Here is a 13,061-nt window from a genome sequence, read left to right on the forward strand (position 1 = left end):
AGGTGGTATGTAAACAAATCAGTGTCAGTCCTCCAATAAAACTCACATTTTAAATCCACTTATAATTTTCACATTCTACTAGGTTTTGTCCAAAAAAAATTACTTAAAACTCAAAAAAGGCATAAGTAATTACATAATAAAGATTTTCTAAATTCATTACACCCATATTCATTTAATCGCTTAATAACTCACTAGTAGTAATACAAATAATATTAAAAATAGTATCTAATACTTATTGAATAGAGACTATGTTTAAGATAGCTTTCCAAGTTTTCTACATTCCAAAAACAGCACTACAATGAAAGTACTGTTATCACCATTTATAAATGACTCCCATAGGGATAAATATCTTGCCCAATGTCATACAGGCTGTAAAGTATCAAATGGCAATCACTATGGTTTTTGTTAGATCAACAGGAGTTTTCTGTAGTAGGAGTTTCCTCAAATTTAACAATAATTGACTAGGGCTGGAGAGCTTTTGTAAATAAAGCATAAAAAACAAGGGCATATTCACATTCTCTGAATTTTCCTCCATGATGAATATTCTAATAATCCATAAATAGAGAAACACTAGTAAAGTCTTCCCTATGTTATATAAAAATACATCATAAATTTATTAATCTGAACATTTGAGTCATAACAAAAAATTCTAAACATTATTTACATTCTAAGGGGTTCTCACCAGTATAAATTGCTTAATGCCTTGTAAAAACTGAACCATACCTAAAAGTATTCCCATATTCCTTTCATTCACATTGTTTCTCAGTGTTATAAACCCACTGATGTACTGTACATTCTCTACCACATATATATGCCTTTCCACAGTCCTTATATTCATAAGGCTTCTCTCCAGTATGAATTCTCTGATGTACTTTAAGACTTGACCTAAGCCTAAGGGACTTCCCACATGTGTTACATTCAAAAGGTTTCTCACCAGTGTGAATACTCTGGTGTCGAGTAAGTCACCCATACACACTAAAAGCCTTCCCACATTCCTTACATTCATAGGGTTTCTCACCAGTATGAAATCTATGATGTACAATTAGTTGATGGCCACTACTAAAAGCCTTCCCGAACTCTTTACATTCATGGGGCTTTTCACCAGTATGAATTCTATGATGTACTCTGAGGCTTTCAATATGACTAAAGGTCTTCCAACATTCCTTACATTCATATGGTTTCTCACCTGTATGAATTCTCTCATGCCTAACAAGGTTTGAGGTGGTGCGACTAAAGGCCTTCCCACATTCTTTACATTCATAGGATTTCTCACCAGTATGAATTCTATGATGCATTCTTAGGCTTCCACCATGAATAAAGGCCTTCCCACATTCTTTACATTTATAGGGTTTCTCACCAGTATGAATTCTCTCATATTGAATAAGTGCTGAAGCATGACTAAAGGCCTTCCCACATTCCTTACATTCATAGCGCTTTTCCCCAGTATGAATTCTTTCATGCTGAACAAGATTTGAGGCACGACTAAAGGCCCCCACATTCCTTACATTCATATGGTTTTTCACCAGTATGAATTCTATGATGTACTCTGAGATCTATACCACGACTAAAGGTCATCCCACACTCATGGCACTCATAGGGTTTTTCACCAGTATGAATTCTATCATGTTGCACAAGATGAGAGGCTTGACTAAAGGCCTTCCTACATTTGTTACATTCATAGGGTTTCTCATCAGTATGAATTCTCTGATGTATTCTAAGTCTCCCACCCTGACTAAAGGCTTTCCCACATTCATTACATACATAGGCTTTCTTACCAGTATGAATTCTCCCATGCTGAGTAAGATGTGAGGCACAACTAAATGCCTTCCCACATTGTTCACATTCACAGGGTTTTTCACCAGTATGAATTCTCTGATGAACTCTAAGGTCTATCCTACGACTAAATGTCATTTCGCATTCCTCACATTTATAAGGTTTTTCACCACTATGAATTCTCTGATGCTGCAGAAGGTTGGAGGCATGATTAAAGGACTTTCCACATTGCTCACATTCATAGGGTTTCTCACCAGTATGAATTCTCTGATGTACTATAATGTCGTATGTCGACTAAAGGCCTGCCCACATTTGTCACATTCATAAGGTTTCTTTCTAGTATGAATTTTCTGATGTAGAGTAAGAGCTGAATGTTTTTTACAAACATGTACTTTTTCACAGCTGATTATTTCATATCTTGACTTCAAATCTAAAAGAAATGAGAAAAACATTTTGTTTTCCTGAACATAAGTGAATATTTTATAGTAAATTTCTTTAAAAATTAAAAACGTTACCCATGAGAGATGAATACTCTAGAGAACTCCAAAATCAGCTATATAGTTTGCATTAGTTACTGACAATGTCTCCACAACTCATTTATTATATTACTACAATAATTTAATGTACTCTCTGTAGTATCAGTTTCCATGTGGCAACTATTTATACCTTATCTTTTTCCAATTATATTTTTCCTTTAAAATACAAATATTGTCATTCCCTCCAGTGCACAACCATGTGTGTTTTTCTTTGTCCTCATTTTAAATAAAATAATAGAAGTTCTTGTTTGCTGAATTTCACTGAGCTTTTTCTTATTAAGTATCCATTCTACAAATTTTCTATCTGTTTTACTCCTTTATATCTTTTCTCAGGTCCTTTTCTACAAGTCTGTCAATGAATTTTCAGACAGGGATGAAATATACACCCTGCTAAAAGTCTTACGGAATTTTGAGCATTTGGGTACTTTGAGGAAAAGAAGTGAAACTCAACTATAGAGCAAAGGAATCTGGAAAAAAGAGTTCCAGGGAAATATGTGGAAAAGAAGGAACAGATGGCTTGCAGAACAACAAAGAATATGAAAGGATATCTTGAAAAAATTTATATGTGCTGAATGAGTGGGAAAAGACTTGGGGGCCAGAAATAACATTTTTATTTTAAATGTTGATTTATTTTTGGGACAGAAAGAGACAGAGAATAAGCAGGGGAGCGGCAAAGAGGGAGACACAGAATCTGAAACAGGCTCCAGGCTCCGAGCTATCAGCACACAACTCGGCGCAGTTCTCAAACTCCTGAACCATGAGATCATGACCTGAGCCGAATTTGGACACTGAACTGACTGAGACACCCAGCTGTCCCATTTTTAAAAATAATTTATTGTCAAGCCAGCTAACATAAAGTGTATTCTTGGCTTTGGGAGTAGATTCTTGTGATTATAATATGTGCCAAATTCTGAGATAATACACTTCGTCTCCAAAAACAGGTAACAACAGGAATTAGTAACAATAGCAGAATAGCAAAACATGTTTGATATGAAAATGGAAGTATCCTCTCCAGAATAAATACTGGGTAAGTATGGAAATAGAAAAACAAAACAGGTACAATAGAGAAAATAAGTACATACCAGAAATTTAGGCATTCAATTTGTGCATTCAGAGAATTCAAAAGACTTAATTACTGTCATTAAAATGAAAGAAATAAATGAGTCAAGAAAATAATTCCAAAATTTAGAAAACAAGCAAACTAAAGGAAAGTAGAAAAAACAAATTAAGATAAAACCACAATGTAATGAGTTAGAAATATGTAGTAGTAACCAATAAAAAGCTGGTGCTTTAAAAATCAAGAAGTAAACATTAGCCAAACCAATCAAAAAGGAGTAAAAACAAAAAATAAGAAAGAAATGATTAAGGAGGAAATGCAAAACTAAAATTAATTTTGCTGATATTATGAATACTTTGAATACATCACTGATACTTCTGAAGTAATGGAATGGACAATTTTCTACAAAAATTCATCAAAATTCATTTAAAAAATCACCAGGAATAGAAGGTTTAAACAGACCAATTGCAAAAGAAAAAATTGTCAAAAAAATAGTTATGATGAGTATTTTTTAACTTCTAAATCATCGTTTCTAAAAATCAATGTCCATTATATGGATCCAGCATGGTTAGATCGAGAAACAATTTGGAACAGGGCAAAAAAGGTGAGCCTAGCTAGAAATCTTACACAAAAATGAAATAAAAATGTAAAAGACTTCAGAAGTGTGACTGGCCAACACTGTGAAAATAGTAGCATAAAAGAAATGATTGTGATAGGGCCGCCTGGATGGCTCAGTTGGTTAAGCGTCCGACTTTGGCTCAGGTCAGGTTCTCTCAGTTCGTGGGTTCGATCCCCACAGAGCCTGGAGCCTGCTTTGGATTCTGTGTCTCCCTCCTTCTCTGCCCTTCCCCTGCTCGCACTCTGTTTCTCTCTGTCTCTCCAAAATAAACATTAAAAAAAAATTTTTTAATCTTAAAAAAAAATAAAATAAATGATTGTGATAAATATACACAATGTAAAAAGCAGTGAGTCCACAATGACACGAGAAAATAAATGAAGAATAATTTCACTGTTAAATAGCTCCTTAACTGAAGATGTTCTATTTCCATCACAGTATTGTAAATTCCTTATAGTCATTTCCCTCTGACTGATAGCAACTAAAAATGCTTGACAAAATAAAAAAACAAAACACATGAAGTCAGTAAATTTAAGTAAACAAAAGAAGACTATAGTGGGGCACCTGGCTGGCTCAAAGAGAACATGCTACTCTTGATCTCAGAGTTGTGAGTTCAAGCCCCCATTGGGTGGGGAGCCTACTTTTTAAAAAATTTAAAAAAAAGAAGAGAACTGTGGAGAGGAGTGAAAACCTTAAAAAGTAAACTACACGAGGGTGAGTTTCTTGCTATTTTCTATATCACAACCTTGCCACAAGGGAGGGGCCCAGTTATATTGGGGCAAAAAATGGGCTGTGAAAGCCCTGACATATTTGTTGCTACAATAATCATGGCAGGGACACCTGGGTGGCTCAGTTGGTTAAGCTTCTGCCTTTACTCAGGTCATGATCTTGTGGTCCACTGTCCATGGGTTTGAGCCCCACTTTGGGCTCTGTGCTGACAGCTTAGAGCCTGAAGCCTGCCTAGGATTCTGTGTCTCCCTCTCTCTGCCCCTCCCCCACTCATGCTCTGTCTCTGTCTCTGTCTCAAAATAATAAACAAACTTAAAAAAAAAAAGAATCGGGGCACCTGGGTGGCTCAGTCAGTTAAGCGTCCGACTTTGGCTCAGGTCATGATCTCATGGTTCATGGGTTCGAGCGCTGTGTCGGGCTCTGTGTTGACAGCGAGCTCAGAGCCTGGAGCCTGTCTTCAGATTCTGTGTCTCCCTCTCTCTCTGATCCTCCCCTGCTCACGCTGTCTCTCTCAAAATAAATAAATAAATAAAACGTTAAAGAAAAAGAATCATACCAAGGAACACTAGCAAACTGGAAAGTGAGCGAGGAACTTTCCAGAGGGAAACATTCTGGAAAACCTTAGCCTAATCCTGAATCACACATGCATGAGAAGGACACAAACCAGTGTAAGCAAAGCCTTAGAGAATTAAACTACTGCCCATAAACAACAGGACAGAATGTATAGTCTAAGTTTTATTGTTTTGATAATTTGCTAAAATACAGTAATGCCCTACTTACAATAATGAATAGAATAACCTGGCCAATCAACAAGGAAACAGAGGGCTTGAACAATACTCTAAACAAACTGAACCTAACAGACATACTGTAATTCTTCTTAATGAATCATAACATTTTACATTTGATTCGATCCCCATAACACACTGACTTTATTAGTCACTATTCAAAACTCTGATCTACCTGCTGCTCCTAAACACACAACACTCGTCTTCTCTTTCAGGCCTTTGCATTTGTTTACTCTTCTTGGAATGTTCTTCCTCTTATACTCAAATGGCCAGGGGCCTTACTCACCACATCTTACCTCCTCAGAAAAGTGTTCCTGACCATCTTACCCTAATTTGTCCTGTCCTTAGTTTCCTTGACACTGTATTTCACTATGTGATGTTATGTACATATTTTTTTGTTTATATGTTTATTTTATGTCTTCCCTAATATAGTATAAATTCCATTTCAGTAGCCAGATATAGAAATGCATTTATCTTTAGGCAATGAAGCAACATATATAAGTCTAAGTGCACAAGAGGAATCAGAGAGCAGTTGAGTCCAAAATACAGATAAAATGGTGCATGAGGAAGGAGGACAGTGCCCATTACTGAATGGGGAGGGAAAGATTGGAAAAGTAACAAAAGGAGTGGTTAATGAGGTGAAGATGAAATTCACTGGGTAGCTAACTGATGCAAATCATGCATTTCCTCTTTAGATCCCAAGTATGTTCTCTAAGATGAACAGAATTTTCCAAGGTCTCTCCTTGACCACTTACTTAGCTTTTACCTACACAGATATATTCCCATAACTTGACTTGCTCACACTTACCTGTACACCATCTTTTTGTGTCCTCCCTCGCAATCATCCAGGGCTCTTTTCTTTGCTCCAATAATGTGATCACATCTGGCTTAGAAATGGAATGTTCTGCTTACAAAGAAAAAAATGCATATTATGTAGAACATAACATTGCTAAGTTAAAATTATAATAATGGGGCGGCTGGGTGGCTCAGTCAGTTAAGCATCCGACTTCAGCTCAGGTCACGATCTCATGGTTTGTGGGTTCAAGCCCCACATCAGGCTCTGTGCTGACAGCTTGGAGCCTGTAGCCTGCTTCGGATTCTGTGTCTCCCTCTTCCTCTGTCCCTCCCCCACACATGCTCTGTCTCTCTCTTGCAAAAATGAGTATAAAAAAAAAGAGATGCTTAAAAATTATAATAATAAAGGTCAAAATGATACTGAATAAGATTTTTGAGAAGAGAGGGTAAAAGAACTAAAGAACAAGAAATCAGGTATAATAAGTGTTGTTATGGTTTTGTTTTATTTTTTTAATATATACTCATAAATCCTCTTTTTTTTTGAAAGAATGCATAATACCATAGTTTAAAATACAGAATCTGGAGTTTTAGTTCAATTCCTGTCTTTGCGGCCTTCCACCTATGTCTGACCTTGGAAAAGTCACTTAAACCCAGTGTCTTAGTATTCTCACTTATAAAATGGGAATAGGGCTGTCAGGAGGATCAAACAAGTTGATACATATGTGTAAAACACTCAGAGCACTGCCTATTACATACTAAGAACAATGTTAGCTATTAACATGATTACTGATATTGCTATTTTTCCAAAGAATGCAGAAGAAGGGCTCTCTCTAGGATATTTTTTCCATTTTAAATGTAATGTTCACAGGTTACAACTTTCAACCACAAAACAAAGAATTTATGAAACAGAATGTATATGCTTCAGTTTTTAATGAATTCCATTTATCTAATGCACCACTGTTTTAATTGTAGAAACTCTTGGGGTACCTGGGTGGCTCAGTTGGTTAAGCTTCTGACTTCTGCTCAAGTCATGATCTCATGGTTTGTAGATTCAAGCCCTGATTGGGCCCCAGAATGACAGCACAGAGCCTGCTTGGGATTCTCTCTCCCTCTCTCTCTGCCCTTCCCCAATTTGTGCTTTCTTTCTCTCAAAATAAAAAACTAAAAAAAATTGTAGAGGCTCTTTTAGGTCAATGAGAGCAATTTAGGACCCTGTGTCAAGCTTATTTCCCTGCAAGTAGATAAGAAAATGTAATCTCTATAGATATTCTGAGCATAAATAAATAGGAAAACGGAATCATTTAATAATGGTTATATAATAAATGCCAGAGAATTCTAAACAAGATCCTGTTCATAAAGGAAAAGAGGTAACTGCAAAAGAGGTATGAAAATCACTGGACAGGGAAGATGAAGATGTTGTAGGGGCCAAGGGCCGACCATCCCAAAATGTGGTACTTTGGCATACTAATTATTGTAAAAGTTAAATGCAGGGAGCTTGGATGGCTCAGCTAGTTGAGCAGATGACTCTTGATTTTGGCTCAGGTCATCATCCTGGGGTCATGGGATCAAGATCTGTGTCAGACTCCGTGTTGAATGTGGAGCCTGTTTAAGATTCTCCTTCTCTCCCCCTCTGCCCATCTCCTCTGCTTGCACACATTCTCTCTCTCAAAAATAAAATAATAATAAAATTTTAAAAAGAGTAAATGTAGAGGCACCTGGCTGGCTCAGTTAGAGCATGTGACTCTAAATCTCAGGGACATGACTTCAAGTCCTACAATGGGTATGGGGTCTACAAAAAAAAAGTTAAATACAAAAATAACACTATGATCCGCACTTAGTCTCCAAAGCAGAAAATAAATCTCCTAATGGAAGGTATCCTCCCTGAGATAAAGTGATGTCCTTATAACAGATATAGGGAATTCAGAACTGAGAAGGCTCTATTAACACTTGTTTTCTTTTTCCAATGATTATATATTTTTAAGAGAGAGAGAGAGAGAGAGAACGAGGGGCAGAGAGAGAGGGAGACAGAATCTGAAAGCAGGCTCTGTGCTAACAGCAAAGAGCCAGATGTGGGGCTCGAACTCATGAACCATGAGATCATGACTTGAGCCGAGATCAGAAGCTTAATCCACTGAGCCCGGCAGGTGCCCCGACAATCCATTACTTTATACTAATTTACTTCCCCAGCCCAAAATCTGTTTAGAATTCCTTAGTAATTGAAACTCCAAACATAAGTTTTCATTGTCCTATCAATTCTTCACAAATTTGTCATCTCTTTCTCTAAAGAATATAAAAACTGCCTGCTTTCATCATTTATTTCTTTGAGTTTCAGGTTCATTTTCGAGACTCTGTGTTCACATAATTAAACTTTGGTTTTTTTCTCCTGTTAATCTGTCTCACATAAATGTAATTTGTAGACTAGCTAGAAGAATCTTGAAGGGTAAAGAAAAATTCTTCCTCCCCAACAATTTTTAATGGAGCTACAATTTCCAACCTGACAAAGCTCAAATGTCTTTGCAAAAAAAGTCTTTGTCAAAGAAATGTCTTTGCAAAAAAAATGATAATAATACTACTACTACTACTAATAATAACAAAGAAATGTATCTAGTTTCCTGAAGCAGCCCTGAAAATCACGGTGGGGGAAAAATGCAGATTCCAAGTTATCCTAAATCATTAGAGGCTGATAAACATACCCAATGAGACGGAGTTATCATAGTTCTCCGTCATCACATCCCAGTACAAGTTCTTCTGAAAAGAGTCAAGATAATCTCACTCCTGTTGAGAGAAGTGTATGGCCACATCCGTGAATGTCACAGATCTCTGAAATGGCAAACCCATGTATTAATAGAGAAATTAGAGGAATATTTTGAAGATGTAAGGAGAGGAGAGAAGGACTACATTGCAGGAAGATAGCAACATAGCAAATAGGCAGGCTAAAAATCTATTATATAGGAAGGGACTGAAGCAAAATATATACATATTTCTGAAAAAGCTTGCTGGAATAGACCAAATTTCCTAGCATACTCTTAAATATCTGAATTATTTGAGGGGCACCTGGGTGGCTCAGTCGGTTAAGTGTCCGACTTCGGCTCAGGTCATGATCTCGCAGTTTGTGAGTTCGAGCCCCTCATCGGGCTCTGTGCTGACAGCTCAGAGCCTGGAGCCTGTTTCAGATTCTGTGTCTCCCTCTCTCTTTGTCCCTCCCCTGCTCGTGCTCTGTCTCTCACTGTCTGTCATAAATAAATGTTAAAAAAAATTATTTAAAAAAAATCTGAATCATTTGAGAATAAAAATAGTAACCATTGACTGTTAAATCAAATAGGGAATGCAAGCATAATGTATGATTGTTATTTGTCACATAAATTATCAGTAAACATGAGTTGAAAATTTTTGGTTTTTAGAGAATATTTAATCAAGTATTTTTCAAAATGTAATATGAAGTCTTAATTTTAGAAAACAGAGTTTGTATAAAATTAAGAATTCTCTTAAGCATTAAATTTTCATTGTTTCAGATCTTACCACAAATATACTTTCTTGTTTTGACAAACCCATGTACTTTCTGGCACATGATTTAATTCAGGGACATGTTGGATTTAATCATTTATACAGGTAGGACATAGTACATTTGTAAAGTCTTCCCCAATTTGGTGATTCTATGTTCACGTACTACTTATGATACATAGTTTTCTCATTGCCATCTACCATCTGTCAGTGAACACCTAGCTTATGTTGAGTATGAAAGGCAGTTTCCACTTAAGTTACCAGTGATCACCATCTGTATTTATGCCCTTGTGTACTCTCCTTCACATGTGTATGGGCTGAGCTGCGTGACTTGCTTTTAATAAACAAAATGTGACTAAAGTGATGAAATGTTATTTCTGATAGATCCATATCGCTTGCCCTCCTTTGATGTCACACTTGCTCAACCAAGTGTGGCCTCCAGTCAGCAGCCCAAGAGCAACTGGATCCTGTCAAAACCCACTTGAGTGAGTTTGGAAGCAGATACACCCAATGTTGGCCTTAAGGTGACTTCAGCCCTGACCAACACTTTGATAGCCTTGTAAGAGATCCAGGCAGGAGAGTCAAACTAATCTATGTCCAGATTTCTGAACCACAAACTGTGAGATAAATGTTGACTGCTAAGTGTTGGGGGTAATTTGTTACACAGCCAATAGATAACTAATACATTGAGTTAAGAATACTGAAGAAGGATGATGAATTATGCAGATGTCACCTAAATTCAGTATGTCTCATCCAACAACAGAATAGTCTTCATATTTATCTCTAGAGATTTCCTGCCAAGGTCTATGACCAAATTTGCAAGTCTCAATCATATGCTAATTCAAACAAATTATGATATTTTACTCTACACTGAGATTTAAGTCATTTGATACTAAATTTGATACTACCCTATCTACCTAGAAAACACAAATCTGGGAAATTTCAAAGTCTTCTCATGGATGGTCAAATACAACCATTATTTCCATCTGACCACAATTATAGTGCAACCTCACATGACATAAATTTGTACTTCAAAGGGCATACATATCTCCTTTACTATTCCATCGCTGCTCTTGATAAAAGAAAGCACACTTTAGACATGTTGAATAATTTTGCAGTAATAACATGAACACTGGTTAGTTTAGAACAGGTCACATGGAAAGGATGCTGGGTAATTTATCATCACATTTCACTGGAACAAAAGATGAGTAGAAGATTACTGGAGGTGCCTTTTCTTGGTAGTAAACTCTAGAAAAATTAATGAAAATACATGATCTAATAAAAAAGGTCAATGGGGCACCTGGGTGGCTCAGTCGGTTAAGCATCTGACTTCGGCTCAGGTCATGATCTCACAGCTTGTAGGTTCGAGCCCCGCATGGGGCTCTGTGCTGACAGCTAGCTCAGAGCCTGGACCCTGCTTCAGATTCTGTGTCTCACTCTCCCTCTGACCCTCCCCTGCTCATGCTGTCTCTCTCAGAAATTAAAAAAAAAACAAAAACCACACACATACATTTAAAAAAAAGGTCAAGAAGGAAGGAAACATCAACTTACACAGACCATGGTTTTAGACTTACAAGAGTGGATCAGTCCTCAGGGTTCCTCTGACAGAAAAGCATAGATCCAGAAAGCCAGAGCTGGAAGAAGAGAAATATCTTAAGACCAGTTTTGCTTTAGTATTCCCAAAGGGACATATATTAAGATTAACATCTTCCACTCCAAGTTCAAACCTACTTTCCATCACACACAATTCTAGGTAGATTAGGATTCTAGATAAGGCCATTTCTTTTCCCAAATCCCAGCTGTCTCTGATGAACAAAGTCACAGAACAGAAGCATATGTGCATTAAAGTCAGATGTACACCTCAGAAGTTCTTTGGCCACTGCACCATTTTGGCGAGGCAGATGAAGACCTAAGAATGGACAGTGCAGTCTTGCTCTGAGCAGATCCTCTTCCTTCTATTCTCACCTTCTAAGACCTCTATCATCTTAATAAGAACCTCTTTAGCAAGTGGGTACAGTTGGTTAAACCACTAGAGATGGAAAATCAGTATTCTGTACTCTAAGTCTAGAAAATCTTACCAGATGACAAACATAGATGACAAACCATTACTGTACTACAATACAAAGTAGACATCAAATGTGAAGTTGGGAAAAATATTTAAGGATATGAGAAATCTTCCAGATATGCTGTCAAAAATAATTAGATTGACCAATAGTATTATTTTTAAAAATATATATAAATATATCAATCACTAAAGAGAAAAAGTGGTGGAGAGACACACAATATAATCAGTAGACTAAAAAGTCTGGAAGGTTATGAAACCATTATAACTGTTTATCTTTTTATTTTGATCTTGATTTTTCTTTTTTATCTTTTTAATTTAAAAAAATTTTAATGTTCTCATCTGGCCATGTGTAGCAACATGGATGGACCTTGAGGGTGTTATGCTGAGCAAAATAAGTCAGGCAGAGAAGGGCAAATATCATATGTTTGCACGTATAGGAGGATTAGGAGGAACTTGACGGAGGAACAAGGGGGAGAAGAAGGGCGGAAATGGTGGGGGAAAGGGAGAGAGGCAAACAATGAGAGACTCTTGAATGCTGACAAAAACTGAGGACTGATGGATGTGGGGGGGAGGGGGGGTGGGCATGGAGGAGGGCACTTGTGGGGATGAGCACTGAGTGTTATGTGGAAACTAATTTGACAATAAACTATTTGTAAAAAAAAAAAATTTTTAACGTTTATTTTTGAGAGAAACAGAGTACAATCCGGGAGGAGGGGCAGAGAGAGAGGGAGAACACAGAATCCAAAGCAGGCTCAAGGCTCAAACTCACAAACCATGAGATCATGACCTGAGCCGAAGTTGGATGCTTAACTGACTGAGCCACCCAGGCACCCCTTGATTTTTTTTTTTAAAGCTTACTCATAATTACTGTAACAATGACCATAGGTTAACTGGAAAGATATGTGTATTTTTTTAACTTGTTAACAGGAAGACGTCAAAAAAGGAGAATCGAAAAAAATCCTTTGTTATCTAATTTAGACTGTTTTACTGACAGCTTATCTTTTGTCTGCTTCCTTTGGATCTATGTTATCATTTCTTCTCAGGGATGAGGGAGTTCTGTCTAGAAGATATAGGAATCTGTCTTTGTTTAATCTCTTATATGAAATGATGATCTCAATACAGCTTCATTTCAGGTCTTGACAGAAGGATTTATTTGGTTTATAAACCTGTCAGCTAAGCCATCATGTCCCCCAAACAGCTGCTG

At 36.9% G+C, this 13,061-nt stretch overlaps 1 pseudogene; it reads right to left on the reverse strand.

Moving 5' to 3' along the window:
- Nucleotides 1-746: 746 nt before the first annotated feature.
- Nucleotides 747-9,018, reverse strand: LOC120220634 (annotated as a pseudogene).
- Nucleotides 9,019-13,061: the final 4,043 nt, after the last annotated feature.

Source organism: Hyaena hyaena, unplaced genomic scaffold (assembly GCF_003009895.1).
Source record: "Hyaena hyaena isolate Hyena2069 unplaced genomic scaffold, ASM300989v1 scaffold_721, whole genome shotgun sequence".
In the NCBI taxonomy this organism is placed as follows: domain Eukaryota; kingdom Metazoa; phylum Chordata; class Mammalia; order Carnivora; family Hyaenidae; genus Hyaena; species Hyaena hyaena.